General features: G+C 38.2%; 1 protein-coding gene across 3 annotated transcripts in view; it reads right to left on the bottom strand.

Moving 5' to 3' along the window:
- Hhat (hedgehog acyltransferase) overlaps positions 1-19578 on the bottom strand; it is a 316410-nt gene that overhangs the window by 194560 nt on the left and 102272 nt on the right. The window lies entirely within an intron of this gene.

Raw genomic sequence — 19578 nt, 5'->3', positions numbered from 1 at the left:
ATTCTAAATCTATATGGTTTTATTCTTTTTTGTGGGGGTGAGTACCAGAGATTGAGCCCAAGGGTGCTTAACCACTGAGCCATATCCTGCGCATCCCCAGCCCTTTTTAATATTTTGAGTCAGGGTCTCACTAAGTTCCTTAAAGCCTTTCCAAGTTGCTGAGGTTGGCTTTGAACTCGAGATCCTCCTGCCTCAGCCTCCTGAGCCACCGGGACTACAGGCATACACCATCACACCAGGCTAAGTCTAAAAGTATTGTGTGAAGGATGAGTTAGCTACATAAAAGAAACCTCAAGCAAAATCATGTACAAAGCCTGAAGACATGAGGCAGCCCAAACAGCCAAAGTGGGGTGGGGAAGCATATGCAGGAATGGGGACCTCCGTAACAAAGAAGATGATTGGTCATGGTAAGATATTAGTGAAAGACCTGTGAAATTTTGCAAATAATATTTGTTGTTTTAGAAATATCAGTCTGTAAGAAAATGGGGGTGGACTTTATTAAGAAGGGCAGAAGTAGGAGGTGGACAAAGTCCAGGAGTAGGGACAGGTGAGACCCAATCCCCAGTTTTAAGCTATTTGTGCAGTTGCTGCCAAACCTTTATCAAAACCCTCTAATATGCACAAACGCCTTATCTGAGCATACTTTTGTTTGGGGCCTATGGTTATTATACATGGCATGTGTGTACAAATTGAGAAAAATAGACAAACAGTACATGGTAATCAGGGAGGTGTACATTGAGGCCAGCAAGATGATCCCTAAGCAAAGTTCCACAAAGGCACAAGACCAGGGACAGATGCAACTACGAACTAGACATCTCAGCACAGCACTGGGCTCTTCTGAGGCCAAGGAATAGAGTCAAGCCCATCTGGTCTAGAAATTAAGGGGCTGGAGACCCTCACTGCTGATACCCAATGACAATCTCATCTATGGCCTATATATAAAAATATGTTCTTCATAGAATATAAAAACAAGAGGAAAATTGGGGAAATTTGACATTTCACAGAATTCCAAAAAAAAAAGTTTAAAGTGATAACAAGGATATCATGAAAGCTGGGATGAGTATGGCTATTCTGGTAGATCACCTCTCTCATATTCAAGAGGCACTACCCGCTCCTCATGGCAATACCCTGTCAATTGTCCAGGAGAGGCTGAATATTAGACTAATGGAATTTTGTCTGATTAAAATTGCTCAAATCACTAGCTAGGTTTTACTGCCCCCTCCTGGCCCTTTCCAGTATATCTACCCCGAACGACTAATACTGATAACATACTCAAATCATTGCATTTAGGAATATACAACCAAGTAAAGCATCAAACCATGACTCCTTCACAAATAAAAAGCTAACCTACTTGAGTGGGAAACCCCAATCAAGGCAAGTGGCCACCCAGAAATATCCCTTTAAGGCATCCCGGCTAGGTCCCCAATTTTTCAGGTCAGGATCCATCAGCAGCCTGAAGGCAGATGCATGTTAGCCTAGATGCATGGAAACAGATCTAGAATACTGAAATGTCAGTTTGTCAATTTAGGATGAGAATTATTACCTCCAAGGTAACAGGCCTCCCCTCTTCCTGTGAGAGTCTATTTTCTAATTGGGCTATATAGGAAATCAAATCATGTATTCAGTTGCTTTGTGAAGAGATAGATGCCAGAGAACTGGCCAGAAAACATGAATCTATAATGCCATCAAGCTCTGGATGATATGTTCAGGGGGGCCTTGTCTTATGCCCTGACCTAACAAATAAATTATTAGATGAGAATATCCTTCCCCAGCCAGCTTGAGTGGGCATTGTCAGAACTTGCCTTTGGGATGTTTCCTTGTCTAGGTTCAACCAACCAACTCCCTTCCTGGTTAGCATAATCTTTCCATGGGTATGATAAAGACTCAAAAATGAAGCTATAATCAGTCAAGTGCTGTCCAACATGGACTATGCATTGACATAGAGCCTGCTCTTCGTATGGGCTATATTTCCAGTATTTCCTTGGAAATACTTTGGAGGTACCTTCATCATAGTCTGATATACTCCCAATAAATGAACTAGACATCTAAGCAGATCACTGCGTAGATGTCTAGTTTATTGGGAGTGACAATTTCCATTTGTTTAATGATGACAAATTTACAAAGAGTTTCCACATCCATTATCACAGCTACTCCTCCCAACCACTGAATGGGGTTCTTTGGATAAGTACTGACATTGCTATTTTACAGATAAGACAGATTCCGATAGGATAAATGATGTTTCCAAGGTCACAGAATTAGCAAATGTAGAGTTAAGACTAAAACTCACGTATTCAGATCTTAAATGATTCTGCTGAAAACATCTGCTCTTAAGAGAAAACAAGAGCTTTGCCTGACCAACTGCACTATTCCTATATTCAGCAGGTATGTATGGAGTGTCAATACTAGCTACCACTGTTGTAGGCACTCGGGATGCCACCATGAAAGAGTTCAGTAAGGTTCCTACTTCCATGGAACATACATTCAAAAAACGGAAGGCAGAGAAAAGAGGACAATTTCAGATGGTGACGAGTCCTATTTTTGAGACCAAAACAGGGGAAAGCAAAACACTACTTGGCTATTCTGTTTGGATCACCAGAGAATAGCTTCTTTTAGGAAGTGACATTTAAGCCGAGATGGAGATGACAAGAGGGCGTAAATGATGAAGGGAACGTGTATTCTGAAGAGTGTAAAAACACTGTAGGATGGGATCATGCCCGCTATGTCTGAAGACGAGAAAGAAGCCCAGTGTGCTAGAACAGAGAGGGAAAGGAGTGTGCAGAGGGTGGGCAGGAGCCAAACCACATGGTGTTTTGTTAAGGAGGTGCAGTCTGGCTTTACTCTAAACACAATGGAAAGCCATTCCAACAGTACAGATGTGTGCTGCTCTTTAATGAGGTCACACGACTCTAGAACAGGTTTTACACTCCAGGATTCAAACTTCCCATCATCTTACTCTTCCTAGAACACATTTCAACTCTTTATTCATATAGTGCTCCATAAAATGGGAAATATTTGAAAGACTTCAAACATAATCTATCCTGCAAGAAGGAAAGGGGGTTGTTCCATCTAAACACCCATATTTATAAGTGGTAGGTCCATAACGCTCTGCATTCAGGGAAATTGGGTCCCAGGAAGCCCTGCAAGGCTCCCTGAGGCACCAGATGTCTTTTAGAAGGACTGGGTTAAGTGAGACTAGGCAGACAGAGCTCCAGGCCTCATTTGTCAGGGGCAGCTCCCTGAGGCTATGGCCCATCAAGCCCTTTCAAAGTCTGTGGTTTAGATAGAAGCCTTACTACCACTCTTTCCAGACTCACAGATCAAATATATAACTGATCTACAACAAAAGGAAGTTCAAAACTCCCCGAGAGTGGGCACAGGGAAAGAATCAGAGAAAAGGGTAATATGGGATGATGTGGTGGTTAATATGAGTTGTCAACCCGACTGGATTAAGAGATGCCCAAGATTAAGAGGCTTTTGGGTTTGTCAGTAAGGCCAATTTCTAGGAACAATTGGCATGTGGGACAGCAAACTAAGGGGGAGACCCACTCTAAATGCGGGCAGCACAGTCCAACAGGTTCGGGACCTGGATGAAGCAAGGAACTAAAAGGAACCCTAAAGAGCACAAAGATAGAAATGAAACCTAAAGAACAAAACAAGTTACAAGTTCAATCCAGGCTCCATGGCCAAAAGACAATCCCATACTGTGGAGAAAAGGTAAGCAAGAAAGTGCCAGTATCCGCAATCATAGAAGCAGACCTGTAGTCTTTTTTTTTTTTACTCCTTTTTTTTATTGTTGGTTGTTCAAAACATTACATAGTTCTTGATATATCATATTTCACATTTTGATTCAAGTGGGTTATGAACTCCCATTTTTACCCCGTATACAGCTTGCAGAATCACATCAGTTACACTTCCATTGATTTACATATTGACATACTCATGTCTGTTGTATTCTGCTGCCTTTCCTATCCTCTACTCTCCCTCCTCCCCTCCCCTCTTCTCTCTCTACCCCCTCTACTGTAATTCATTCCTCCCCCTTGTATTATTTTTTCCCTTTCCCCTCACTTCCTCTTGTATGTAATTTTGTATAACCCTGAGGGTCTCCTTCAATTTCCATACAATTTCCCTTCTCTCTCGCTTTCCCTCCCACCTCTCATCCTTGTTTAATGTTGGTCTTCTTCTCGTGCTCTTCTTCCCTAGTCTGTTCTTAGTTACTCTCTTTATATCAAAGAAGACATTTGGCATTTGTTTTTTAGGGATTGGCTAGCTTCACTTAGCATAATCTGCTCTAATGCCATCCATTTCCCTCCAAATTCTATGATTTTGTCATTTTTTAATGCAGAGTAATACTCCATTGTATATAAATGCCACATTTTTTTTTACCCATTTGTCTATTGAAGGGCATCTGGGTTGGTTCCTCAGTCTTGCTATTGTGAATTGTGCTGCTATGAACATCGATGTAGCAGTGTCCCTGTAGCATGCTCTTTTTAGGTCTTTAGCGAATAGACCGAGAAGGGGAATAGCTGGGTCAAATGGTGGTTCCATTCCCAGCTTTCCAAGAAATCTCCATACTGCTTTCCAAATTGGCCACACCAATTTGCAGTCCCACCAACAATGTATAAGTGTACCCTTTTCCCCACATCCTCGCCAGCATTTGTTGTTTTTTGACTTCATAATGGCTGCCAATCTTACTGGAGTGAGATGGTATCTTAGGGTGGTTTTGATTTGCATTTCTCTGACTGCTAGAGATGGTGAGCATTTTTCCATGTACTTGTTGATTGTATGTCCTCCTCTGAGAAGTGTCTGTTCAGGTCCTTGGCCCATTTGTTGATTGGGTTATTTGTTATCTTATTGTCTAATTTTTTGAGTTCCTTATATACTCTGGATATTAGGGCTCTATCTGAAGTGTGAGGAGTAAAGATTTGTTCCCATGATGTAGGCTCCCTATTTACCTCTCTTATTGTTTCTTTTGCTGCGAAAAAACTTTTTAGTTTGAGTAAGTCCCATTTGTTGATTCTAGATGTTAACTCTTGTGCTATGGGTGTCCTATTGAGGAATTTGGAGCCCGACCCCACAGTATGTAGGTCGTAGCCAACTTTTTCTTCTATCAGATGCCGTGTCTGATTTGATATCAAGCTCTTTGATCCATTTTGAGTTAACTTTTGTGCATGGCGAGAGAAAGGGATTCAGTACCATTTTGTTGCATATGGATTTCCAGTTTTCCCAGCACCATTTGTTGAAGATGCTATCCTTCCTCCATTGCATGCTTTTAGCCACTTTATCAAATATAAGAAAGTTGTAGTTTTGTGGGTTGGTTTCTGTGTCCTCTATTCTGTACCATTGGTCCACCCGCCTGTTTTGGTACCAGTACCATGCTGTTTTTGTTACTATTGCTCTGTAGTATAGTTTGAAATCTGGTATCGCTATACCGCCTGATTCACACTTCCTGCTTAGCATTGTTTTTGCTATTCTGGGTCTTTTATTCCTCCATATGAATTTCATGATTGCTTTCACTATTTCTACAAGAAATGCCATTGGGATTTTGATTGGCTTTGCATTAAACCTATAGAGAACTTCTGGTAATATCGCCATTTTGCCTATCCATGAACAGGGTATATTTTTCCATCTTCTAAGATCTTCTTCAATTTCTCTCTTTAGGGTCCTGTAGTTTTCATTGTATAAGTCTTTCACCTCTTTTGTTTTGATTCCTAAGTATTTTATTATTTTTGAGGATATTGTGAATGGAGTGGTTGTCCTCATTTCCATTTCAGAGGATTTGTCGCTGATATACAGGAATGCCTTTGATTTATGCATGTTGATTTTCTATCCTGCCACTTTGCTGAATTCATTTATTAGCTCTAATAGTTTCTTTGTAGACCCTTTTGGGTCTGCTAGGTATAGGATCATGTCACCTGCAAATAGTGATAATTTAAGTTCTTCTTTTCCTATTTTTATGCCTTTAATTTCTTTCATCAGTCTAATTGCTCTGACCAGTGTTTCAAGAACTATGTTGAACAGAAGTGGTGAGAGAGGGCATCCCTATCTTGTTCCAGATTTTAGAGGGAATGCCTTCAATTTTTCTCCATTCAGAATGATGCTAGCCTGAGGCTTAGCATAGATTGCTTTTACATTGTTGAGGTATGTTCCTGTTATCCCTAGTTTTTCGAGAGTTTTGAACATAAAGGGATGCTGTACTTTGTCAAATGCTTTATCCGCATCTATCGAGATGATCATATGGTTCTTATTTTTAAGTCTATTGATGTGGTGAATAACATTTATTGATTTCCGTATATTGAACCAGCCTTGCATACCAGGGATGAATCCTACTTGATCATGGTGCACAACTTTTTTGATATGTTTTTGTATCCGATTCACCAGAATTTTATTGAGGATTTTTACATCTAGGTTCATTAGAGATATTGGTCTGTAGTTTTTTCTTTGAAGTGTCTTTGTCTGGTTTAGGCATCAGGGTGATGTTGGCCTCGTAGAATGAATTTGGAAGTTCTCCCTCTTTTTCTATTTCCTGAAATAGCTTGAAAAGTATTGGTATTAATTCCTCTTTAAAGGTTTTGTAGAACTCTGCTGTATACCCATCCGGTCCTGGGCTTTTCTTAGATGGTAATCTTTTGATGGTTTCTTCTATTTCCTTAATTGATATTGGTCTGTTTAGGTTGTCTATATCCTCCTGACTCAATCTGGGCAGATTATATGACTTAAGAAATTTATCGATGCCTTCACTATCTTCTATTTTTTTGGAGTATAAGGATTCAAAATAATTTCTGATTATCTTCTGTATTTCTGAAGTGTCTGTTGTGATATTGCCTTTTTCATCCCGTATGCTAGTAATTTGAGTTCTCTCTCTTCTTCTCTTCGCTAGCATGGCTAAGGGTCTGTCAATTTTGTTTATTTTTTCAAAGAACCAACTTTTAGTTTTGTCAATTTTTTTCAATTGTTTCTTTTGTTTCGATTTCATTAATTTCAGCTCTGATTTTAATTATTTCTTGCCTTCTACTTCTTTTGCTGTTGTTTTGCTCTTCTTTTTCTAGGATTTTGAGATGAAGTACGAGATCATTTGTTGGTTTTTTCTTTTTTTAAGGAATGAACTCCAAGCAATGAATTTTCCTCTTAGAACTGCTTTCAGTGTGTCCCATAGATTCCGATATGTTGTGTCTGTGTTTTCATTTAACTCTAAGAATTTTTTAATTTCCTCCTTGATGTATTCTAAAACCCATTGATCATTCAGTAACCTATTGTTCATTCTCCAAGTGATCCAATGTTTTTCCTTCCTTCTTTTATCATTGATTTTCAGTTTCATTCCATTATGATCAGATAAGATGCATGGTATTATCTCTACTCCTTTACATTGTCTAAGAGTTGCCCTGTGACATAATATATGATCTATTTTTGAAAAGGATCCATGTGCTGCTGAGAAAAAAGTATAACTGCTTGATGTTGGATGGTATATTCTAAATATGTCAATTAAGTCTAGGTTGTTAATTGTGTTATTGAGTTCTATAGTTTCCTTATTCAACTTTTGTTTGGAAGATCTGTCCTGTGGTGAGAGAGGTGTGTTGAAGTCTCCCATGATTATTGTATGGTGGTCTATTAGAGTCTTGAACTTGAGAAGAGTTTGCTTGATGAACATAGAAGCCCGTTGTTTTGGGCATATATATTTATGATTGTTATGTCTTGTTGGTGTATGATTTCCTTGAGCAGTATGTAGTGTCCCTCTTTATCCCTTTTGATTAACTTTGGTTTGAAATCTATTTTATTTGATACGAGTATGGACACTCCTGCCTGCTTGTTTCTGCAGTCCATATGAGTGATATGATTTTTCCCAACCTTTCACTTTTAGTCTATGTATATCTTTTCCTATCAAATGCGTCTCCTGTAGGCAGCATATTGTTGGGTCTTCTTTTGTGATCCATTCAACTAGCCTGTGTCTCTTAATTGGTGAGTTTAAGCCATTAACATTTAGAGTTATTATTGAGATATGGTTTGTTCTTCCAGCCATATTTGTTTATTAATGCTACTAAACCCGATTTGTTTTCCTCTGATTATTTTCCCCCCTTTACTGTCCTACCTCCCACTGTTGGTTTTCATTGTTGTTTTCCATTTCCTCTTCCTGTAATGTTTTGCCAAGGATTTTTTGAAGAGATGGTTTTCTAGCTGCAAATTCTTTTAACTTTTGTTTATCGTGGAAGGTTTTAATTTCATCTTCCATCCTGAAGCTTAATTTCGCCAGATACACGATTCTTGGTTGGAACCCATTTTCTTTTAGTGTTTGAAATATGTTATTCCAGGATCTTCTAGCTTTCAGAGTCTGTGTTGAGAGATCAGCCGTTATCCTGATTGGTTTACCCCTAAATGTAATCTGCTTCCTTTCTCTTGTAGCTTTTAAAATTCTCTCCTTATTCTGTATGTTGGACATCTTCATTATAATGTGTCTAGGTGTGGATCTCTTATGATTTTGCACATTCGGCGTCCTGTAGGCTTCTAGGATTTGGGATTCTGTCTCATTCTTCAAGTCTGGGAAGTTTTCTCCTATTATTTCACTGAATAGATTGTTTATTCCTTTGGTTTGGAGTTCTGTGCCTTCTTATATCCCAATGACTCTTAAGTTTGGTCTTTTAATATTATCCCATAATTCTTGGATGTTCTGCTCATGGTTTCTTAGCAGACTTGCTGAGCTGTCTATGTTCTTTTCAAGTTGAAATACTTTGTCTTCATTGTCTGATGTTCTATCTTCTAAGTGATCTACTCTGCTGGTAGTGTTCTCAATTGAGTTTTTAAGTTGGTTTATTGCTTCCTGCATTTCTAGGATTTCTATTTGTTTTTTATTACCTCTATCTCCCTGTGAAATTGATCTTTTACTTCCTGGATTTGTTTATGTAGTTCCTCGTCAATGTAATCTTTCATTGTCTGATTTTGCCGTCTCATGTCTTCCTTGAGACTCCTGATCATCTGAAGCATGTATATCCTGAACTCTTTATCTGACATTCCATCTGTTGCAGCTATTACCTCTTCTAAAGTTGAGTTGACCTGCATTGCTTGTGGTCCTTTCTTTCCTTGTCTTTTCATACTGCTCGTGTTTCTTTCTGCTTGGTGAAACTGTTGTGTTTTGGAAATTTTCCCTCTATTTATATTGCTCTTGTATAGTTGAAAAATCTCCCTTGCAGGGCAGGTAGTGGCTGTGATCCTCCTCCAATTGGGGTGATTTGTCTACCACGCTGGCAGGCCGCTAGGTCTGCTCTGCCAGTCGGTCAAAGGTCCCCCTACCGAGCAGGCGCATGGGACAGCTCTGTCACTCCGCAGGTTTCTGGGCCTAACCTTCCGGTGGGTGGCAGGTCCACCTACCTTGCAGGTGTGGGGGGAGGGGGCAGCTCCGCCCCTCAGCAGGCCGCTGGGCCTGATCTGCCAGTGGTCACAGTCCCGCCTACCTTGCAGGCACTGGGGGAGGGGGCGGGCCTGCCCCTCAGCAGGCCACTGGACCTGTCCTGCTGGTGTGTCGCAGGTCCGCCTACCCTGCAGGCGCGTGGGGCAGCTCTGTCACTCCGCAGGTTGCTGGGCCTGACCTGCCCATGGGTGGCAGACCTGTAGTCTTAATGGCATGAATTCTAAAGTTCTTGTGAGCTTTAAATTTAATCTTAAGAGCTGGCTGGCTGTTCTGACTGCTGTACTCCAAAAGAGGAGATTAGGTTTGCTCTATCCCTTAATCCAAACTGCTACAACAGCCACTAGAGGCTACCTGGCCTAAGAAACCAGAAGCCAATGTTGAGGCCACAAGAAGTGTTGGACCTATGCACACCTGGAAGGGCAGAAGATAGCCCCCTCAGCATCCTGCCACCTCAGAACCAACAGCTTTCACAATCATGCGAACAAATCCCCTCTGGGCTCTCCCTTTGACAATTAGGGAAGGTCTCCTCCCCAGCATATAGCTTTTGGAGAATATTGGCTATCACTGCCTCAAATCTGGCACCACCTGTACTCATCCAGTAGAACCAATGGAGAGCATTTCTACTCAGTCATGGCCTCCTTTGAACTACAGCTGCTGGTACAAAAAGTCCAGCACCACTCAACCTTGTCTCTTGGGACCAGAGGAAGGTTCCTCCTATGTCCTACAACTCCAGGACCATAGCTACTAATGTCATAAGCCTCAGGCCCACCATTCTTTCCCTTTGTGACCTAAGGCTACTCCCATCCATATCCTGCAGCTCTATGACCACAGTTACCAAAGTCATGGACCCTAATGCCACCATGCTCAATTTGCAGGGTCTAGGGAAGGTCTTCTCCAGGAGCAGGGATACCAGTGCCATAAGCTAAAATGTTATATGCACACTGGGAGACCCAGAGGAGTCTCCTCTATAGCTGATGATGCTGAAAGCCATGGCTTTACTTGATTTTATCCCTTGGAACATAGAAAAGATATCACTTGGGTCCTACAACCTCAGTACCAACCACAATCACCCCCATAGAACCTAGGGAAGGTCCGCATCACAATCCATGATCTGAAGTAAGTAGTTACCAGTGCTACAGACCCAAGAATCACCTATGCTCATCCTGTAGGACCTTGGGAAAGTTTCATCCCATCTTGTGGCTCCAGATCTATGGGTGCTATTGTCACAGGCCCAGGCATCCCCTGCATTCATCTTGCAAAACTTGGGGAAGATTTCTTTCACATTCTGTGGCTCAGAAATTATGGCAGCTGTTGCCATAATACTTGTGCTTGCCCCAAAGGATCTGGTGACAGGACTTTTCACATTCTGTACCACCAAGAATATGACAGCTATTTCCACAAGCCCCAGCACCACTAGTGCTTGACTCTGTGGCACCTGAGGACACAAACCTTTGGAAATCTGTCTTCTGCAAAGTGTTACAACTTACTCCATGAACCACTACAGTCTAGACTATTGAGGTATTCAGACTTCGTTGACATCAAAGCTGAGGAAATCACACAAAGACTACATGTTTGAGCTCCCCTATAACCAAACCAAAGCACCTACCCAATTGATGCTCTATATCATATCTAAGTGAGAAAACCTGTCCTATAAAGGTTACTCCATAAAATTGGAAAAGGTCACTGTTGCACCAGATGTGCAGATATGAATGTAGTATCACAAAAAAAGGAAACAAGACACCTTCAATAAAAAATAATTCTCCAGAAACATACCAATTTGGAAAATACATGAATTTCCTGAAAAATAATTCAGACTAATACTAAGAAAACTCATATACAAAAGAACACAAATAGACAATAAGAAGTACATTAGAAAAGTAATTGAGGATATTAATAAGAAATTTGCCAAATATAAAAATCCTAAAAAAGAACCAATCAGAAATCTTAGAGCTAAAACAATGGGGAGCTTTTACAACCTAAAGGATACCATTAAGTAAACAAATACTAGGAATTCAAAAGCACCAAATACCAATTTTGAGAATAGACAAAAACTTCCAAAATCTTCAAAGCAGTATAGCATCCAAATATAAAAAGTGCAAAATTCCCCAATTAGATTCAATCAAAAAAAGACTTTCATCAATATATACTTTTATCATTTTGAGTATAAGAAAGAATTCTAATAACAGCAAGAGGAAAGCATCAAGTTAAATATAAAGGAATGTCCCTTAGATTTAACATTTCTAAACAGAAACTTTATAAACCAGAGGAAAATGGGATTCAAAGTCCTGAAAAAAAAATAAAATGTTCCAACGAAGATTATACTCAGAAAAGCTCTCTTTCAAAAAAAAAGAAAAAGAAAAAGAAGTTTTTTTTCAGGTAAACAGAAAGTGAGGGAATTCATCACAACCAGACCAGCCCCAAGGGAACACTCGAGAGACATCTACAAATAACAACCACCATGAGGAAAACATGAATATATAAAATTCACTAGAGGAAGTACATGAAAGAAAGAAGGCAATCAAATCTCAGCATGATAAAACTACCAAATCATAAAAATAGGATAGGTAAAAGGGGGGAAAGTATTTAAAAAAATAAAAATTAAAAAAAAAATCAGCAAAAACGAGCAGTGAAGGGGTAGGAAAAATTCATAACCTATCAATAATAACCTTGAATGAAAATGGGTTAAATTCACCAGTTAAAATATACAGTGAGCAAGGTGTGATGGCACATGCCTGTAATCCCAGCTACTTGGGAGGCTGAGGCAAGGGGATTGAAAATTCATAGGCAGACTGGGTAACAATGTGTTTTAATATGTTTAAGAAAGGTTGGGGATGTGGCTCAGATTGAAACCCCACTTCAAACAGACAGACAGACAGACACACACACACACACACACACCCCTACCTAGATGAATGTATTTTAAAAAACAGGACCCAACTATACACTGCCCACAAGAAATTCAGTTGGCTGGTATCTATAAAGACAGACTGAAAGTAAGGAATTGAAAAAAGATGCATCATGCAAATGGGAACCAAAAGCAAGCAGGAGTAGCTGTAGTAATCAAATCAGATTTTAAAAATCTTAAGTTTTTAAAAAATGTGAAGTGAAACAATGAAGGTGATTATATATTGATTAAAGGATCAATTCAGCAAGATGATACAATAATTAAATCTACATTCCCCAAAACAGGATCACCCCAATATATCATGTAAATATTGCTACATCGAACTGACTGATACAATAACTGGGACTTCAACACCCCATTTACCTCAAAAAACATTCAGATATTAAAAAGAAGAAAGCAACAAAGCATACATTCTTATCAACATATGAAAAACTCCAGGATGGAGCATAAATCAAGTTCAAATCAATTCTTAAAAACTGAAATCATGTCTTTGAAGTCAAGGACTTAGAAACTCAATAACAAAGTAACCCAAAATTAGTACACGGAAATAATAATCTGAGCAGAAATAAAATCAAAACTAAAAATACAAAATATCAATGACACAGTTGATTTTTTAAAGAAAATTGACACACACTTAGCTAGACTAACCAAGAAGACTGAAATAAAATCAAATGAAAAAGTTACAACTGATTCCATAGAAATAAGAAACTATTGTAAATAATTACATACTAAAAACTAAAATCTAGAAGAAACAAATTTCTGAATACATACAAGCTACCAAAATTGAATCAAAAGTATAAAATATGAACAGATCAATTAGTAATGAGTTAAAGAGTAAAGTCTCTCCATATTAAGTTATAGAACCTGATCTCTTCACTGCTGCATTCTACAAAACGTCTAAAGAACTAATATCAATTCTGTTAAATTTTTCCAGAAAAATGAAAACATCTTCTAACTCTTTATGAAACCAGCACAACCCCAGCACAAAACCAAAGATACAACAAAAAACAATAGACCCATATCCCTGATGAACATAGATACAAAAACCTCAGTAAAATACAAACTGAATAAGAAATAAAGAAACTGAAATCAATAGCACAAAAAGATCATATACCATGATCAAGTGGGACTAATCCCAAGGATGCAAGGATGATTCAACATATATAAATCAACGAACATGATGCAACATGTTAATTAAAGAGAAACTATATGATCATCTCAATAGATACAGAAAGAGCATCTGGTAAGATTCAACATGCCTTCAAGATTAAAATTCTCTAGAAAATCAGATATAGCGGGCTGGGGTTGTAGTACAGTGGTAGAGCAACTTGCCTAGCATGCATGAGGCCCTGGGTTCGATCCTCAGCACCATATAAAAATAAGTAAATAAAATGAAGGTATTGTGTCCATTTACAACTACCAAAAAATATTTTTAAAAAAAAATATGGGGGCTGGGGTTGTGGCTAAGTGGTAGAGTGCTCGCCTAGCATGCACGAGGCACTGGGTTCAATCCTCAGCACCACATAAATGTAAAATAAAGATATTGTGCCCACCTAAAACTAAAGAAAAAATATTTTTTAAAAATTAAATATGAGAAAAACATACCTCAAAACACTAAGGACTATATATGAAAAAAATACAACAGCATATCACATGGGGAAAAGCTGAAAGCATTTCCTGTAAGATCACGATGCTTCAACACTTATCTAATACAGTACCAAAAGTCTTAGCAAGAGCAATTAGGCAAAAGAAAGGGCATCCAAAACAATAGAGTTAAATTACCCATGTTTGCAGATGACATGATTTTATTCCTAGAAAAACCAAATACTCCATCAAAAAGCTATCAGAACTGAAATGAACTCAGTAAAATTTTCAGGTACAAAAGATAATATACAAAAAGCAGCATTTTAAATGACAAAAATGAACTGAGTGAAAGAAATTAAAGCAATCCCATCCATAACAGCTATAAAAAATGTTTAGGAATAAAATCAATCAAGGAAGTGAAAGATCTCTACAATGAAATTATAAAACACTGATGAAATAAATTATAGAGGGGACACTCCAAAATATGGAGAGAGAAGTCAATGTTCATGAATCAAAAGAATATTACAAAGACCATACTATCTAAGGATCCATGGTAGTCCCTATCAAAAACCAATGACTTTCTTCTCAGAAAACAAGATCTCTCCTTTCTAGGGAAGGACAATGTTAACAGATCCCAATATCAACAATATACCACCTATGAACAATTTGTGGTTATTAAGACATTTATAGTTTAGTCTCAATGTACAGAAATGTTGGGTTCAATTATTATTTAAAATGTAATCAGTAGTTTTGTAAAAGTTTCTGGCAGTGGATAATGAATGGGGGTGGGGTGTAGAATGATATGCTGAGAAGGATGGATGTGACGATATACAGTTAATATATCTTAGGAAGTGTGAAAGAATTCTAATGAAGACGGTTAATAGCAAGAGAATAGACAGGAAGTAATTTAGGGTAGACAAGTACATAGGAAGACACTAGAATACATAAAACAAAAACATGTACTTAGAAAAAATATAGGATGTTAAAGTAATAAAATCTGGAGGGGGAAAGAAAAATTAAAGAAAAAAACGGGCATATACAACACCTCTATTATTCAGATGACAACCTCCAGAATGAGGAAAAAATATTTGCAAACTATCATCTGAGAAGGTATTGATATCCAACATATATAAAGAACTAAAAAAGCTGAACACTGAAAAGAAATAATCCAACTAATAATGGGCTAAAGATCTAAATAGATTCTTTCAAAATGATTACATACAAATAGCCCACAGGGCGACTGGGGTTATGGCTCAATGGTAGAGTACTCGCCTAGCACATGGGAGGCCCTGCGTTCAATCCTCAGCACCACATAAAAACAAACCAAATGAAAAATATTTTTTAAAAAAATAAATAGCAAACAGGTGTAGAAAACCACGCTCAATATTACTAATGGGAAAATGAAAATCACAACATCAATGAAACCTCACCCAATTAGAATGGCTATTAAAAAAAAATACTGGGCTGGGGATGTGGCTCAAGTGGTAGCACGCTCGCCTGGCATGCGTGCGGCCCGGGTTCGATCCTCAGCACCACAGACAGACAAAGATGCTGTGTCTGCCAAATACTGAAAAATATTAAAGTTCTCTCTCTCTCCCTCTTTCTCACTCTCTCACTTTCTTTAAAAAAAAATACTGATGTGGATAAAAGGGAATTTTATTTGTTCTTTTTAGATATATGTGCTTCTTCCATTCCTACTTTGAGCAATCTCCATACCGATTTCCATAGCGGTTGTACCGATTTGCAGTCCCACCAGCAATGTATGTGTGTACCTTTTTCCCCTATATCCTAGACATCATTTGTTACTTGTATTCTTGAGGTTCAGAATACAGTTGCCCATTTTGATTGGCGTGATATACAGAAATGCAGATTAAAACAGATTCCAATTGCTAGAGATGTTGAACTTTTTTCATATTTGTTGACCATTTATATTTCTGATAAGCCTGTTCATTCCTTTGCCTATTTATGGGGTTATTTGCTTTTGGTTTTAAGGTTTGAGTTCTTTATATATCCTGGAGATTAATGTTCTAAGGTTCAGGTGGTAAAGATTTTCTCTCATTCTATAGGCTCCTTTTAACATTCTTTCAAAAGGAACTCATACACTTTTGGGAATGTAAATTAGTTTTGTCATTATGGAAAAAAGTGTTGCAATGAGCATGAGAATGGTGATAGCTCTTAAACATGATTTCAAGTCCTATAGATAATCCTGCAACCTCATTGGGTGTATGAGTGGTTGTTCTGTTTCATTAGAGTTTTAATAGTTGTCAGTTCATTGTAATAGCTCAGATCCATTTAACACCCACCCTGGAAAAAAGTAGCATGAAAATTCTTCAAAAAAATTAAAAATAATTTCAAGCTATTTCAATGCTGTATATTTTTTATATATACATTTTATATATATATTTATATATATATATATTTATATACGTATATATTGCCAAAAAAAGAAAAATCATTATACCAAAAAGATACAATCCCATGTTTATTGCAGTACCATTCATAATAGCTAAAATATGGAATCTACAGAGATGCCTATCAGTGAATATAATGAATAAAGAAATGTGGTGTATATACACAAATTATTAAGTCATTTAAAAAGATGAAATCCTGTCATTTGCAGCAACATGGATAGAACTGGAGGTCATCATGTTAATCAAAATAAGCCTACACAAAAACAAATACCACATGTTCTCACTCATCTGTGGGAACTCAACAGTCATAGAAGGGAATGTAACAGTGGTAACTAGAGTCTGGGAAGGGCAGACAACAGGGGAGATGGAAAGAAGTTAAACGAGGGACACCAAAACGGGAGAAATTAGTTCCAGTTTTTCTGTAGCACAGTAGAGGAACTATTGGTTAAAACTATCTGTGCTGAGGATATAATTCAGCTGGCAGATAGCTCAGTTGGCAGAGCACTTGACTAGCATGTTTGAAGCCTTGGATTCAAACCCCAGTTTGCTCTCCCCCTCCCCCCAAAAAAAACTATGGTCTATTTCAAAATGACCACGCAAGTACAAATATTTCCAACATATAAAAATAATTCATGTTTAAGGAGATGAAAATATTTATTACCCTTATTATACATTGTGTATATATGTATGATGTATGTATATATCATATTACCATAATGTACCCAATAAAGATGTATAATATTTTGTCTTAGGAAAAAAAAAAAAATCAGTCTACAACAATCGCTCAACCACCACTGACCCTGGGAAAGAAAAACAGCACTCTCTTTCTAAAGATTAGTTTGGCAGTGAATAGCAAAACCCTTTGACCCAGGAAATCATCCCAGATGAGTTCAAGAAGGCTTATGTAAATATGTAACTTCTCAGAATTGGTTAACTAAATTACAAATAAAGTCATAAAAAGCACCATAAAACTCCTTTAAAAATCATACTTTAAAAGAACAGAATCTAAGAGTATTTTATCACATGAAGAAAAGATCATATTTTAAGTTTAAAAGTAGGTTATATGGAATGAAGGACAACAACCAAGTCTTTGTAGCTATCTACACAAATGCAGAAAGCAAATGGGTACAGCAGAAGGGAATAGGGGAAGCAACTTTCACGATTATATTTTGTGTTCTCTACACTGTTAGTTTGCTCACTAGTGTGAGCATGACCATTGTTAAAAACACATTTGTATGAGATAAACAGATGCACATGCAGAAACATGTATTTACTATATTTGTATTCCATGTTGGAATGTTCAGTGAATTTTTATGCTCAATTACAAATTGGGGAACACATTATAAATAATGAACAAATACTTTTGTTCTAGTTAATGATCATTTACAGTTTCATATCCATGCATAACTATAATGTATACTGTTAAAAAGAACAATGTGAATAGACAAATGGTGAGTCTTGGGACAACCATAGGCCAAAATATCAATGATCTTCAATTTTGAAACCTTCAAACAGCTGTCAAGGTTCAGAATACAATTGCCCAGAACATGGTACCTTGGCACACTGAGTATTTAAGATGAAGAAAGTTGAAGAAACTACAGAAGCAAAATCACCCTCTGAACTTTTCTTTCTCCCAGGGTCATAAAAATAACCCTTCTTCCCTGAACACCCTCAGATGACCAATGGCCTGCCTTACACTTGCAGGAAAGAAGTGAAAACAGACATGGAAAATAATCTGAACTAACATGCCTTACCAAGTGTCCCTGAGCTTATTACCATTAGCTCATGCCTTCTGGTCCAACCATCTTTCTAAATGATTGTCCTTTCTGCAAACATTAGCATTAAAATGTTCCGTGACTTTGGGTCTTCATTTCTGAAGACTCCTGGATCACATAAAACTTTGGTTAAATCAATTTGTTATGCATTTCTCGTTAGTTTATCTTTCATTATAGGGGTTTCAGCCATGAACCTAGCAATGGATATGGAAAAGATTACTTTCTCTCCCTACAAACCCCACGTTGGTTCCGAATGGCAAGAGTCACTGTAATATTACCATGTACCTGGATGATGTACCAAACAAAAGGAAGCCAAGGCAGAGGAACAAGGCCTAGAAGCCGACACACCTGGCTCTCAATGACCTGACCATGAACCACCTATGACCCTAAAAGGTCACTAAGCCTTCTCTGAGCCTCTGTTTTCCAGTCTGTAACATGAGGATATTAGATGATCTATAATTAATTCATATTCAAATTGTGGTTTTTAAAATCTCCCAAATGTCTCACTAAATAAATATTTTGCCCTGGAGAGATAAGTCCCATCTATGAGAGATCCACAGGAGAGTATCTGACACTATTTCTACTTTATAGCAACGCTTTCTGTACAAATCTGGACCCAGTGAGAAACAATGAGGTGCCTCTGTTATGCCCCTCCTGGAAAAGCCATCCTGTGTAACATCTATCCTAAACATTTCATTCATCATGCAGAAGTACCACTTACATTCCCTCTGTTCTCAATTCTGACTTCTCACACAAAGGGCCATTCATCTCAATTTGTTAAGACTGGGAAGTTGAGCAGGAATAGGTTTTCAGTGCCAAATCCAAGACAGTCCTACTGCTGCTCAAATCAATATCAGCTGTAGATCATTCACAATGAATTCCTTGGATTGTCCTCAGGTAAGAGTATCTGCATTTGCCGCTTTCCATTAGGAGGGTGCTTGTTATGGTTTGGATGTGAGGTGTCCCCCAAAAGCTCATGTATGAGACAATGCAAGACGGTTTGGAGAATTGATTGGGCTATAGCATCAACCTAATCAGTGAATTAATCCCTGATGGGATTGAGTGGTGACAAAAGGTAGGTAGGGTGTGGCAGGAGGAAGTGCTTCACTGGGGGCAAGGCTATGGGGTATATATTTTTCATCTGGAGAGTGGAGAACTCTCTGGTTCCTGATCATCATGTGAGCTACTTCCCCCTGCCACACTTGGAGCCTGCTGTCTGTGGATGGAGAACACTGAAACCATGAGCCCCCAAATAAACTTTTCCTCCCCTAAAATTGTTCTGGTCAAAGGAACTGAACAGACACTCTCAGAATAAGATATACAATCAATCAACAAATATATGAAAAAATGTTCAACATCTCTAGCAATTAGAGAAATGCAAATCAAAACTAAGATTTCATCTCACTCCAGACAGAATGGCAGCTATTAAGAATACAAACAATAAGTGTCCTCGAGGATGTGGGGAAAAGGGCACACTCTTACATTGCTGGTGGGACTGCAACATGG

The sequence above is a fragment of the Ictidomys tridecemlineatus genome, chromosome 10 (genome assembly GCF_052094955.1).
Source record: "Ictidomys tridecemlineatus isolate mIctTri1 chromosome 10, mIctTri1.hap1, whole genome shotgun sequence".
Taxonomy (NCBI): Eukaryota; Metazoa; Chordata; class Mammalia; order Rodentia; family Sciuridae; genus Ictidomys; species Ictidomys tridecemlineatus.
The sequence above is the reverse complement of the archived record's forward strand: the minus strand, read 5'-3'. Positions and strand labels throughout refer to the sequence as shown.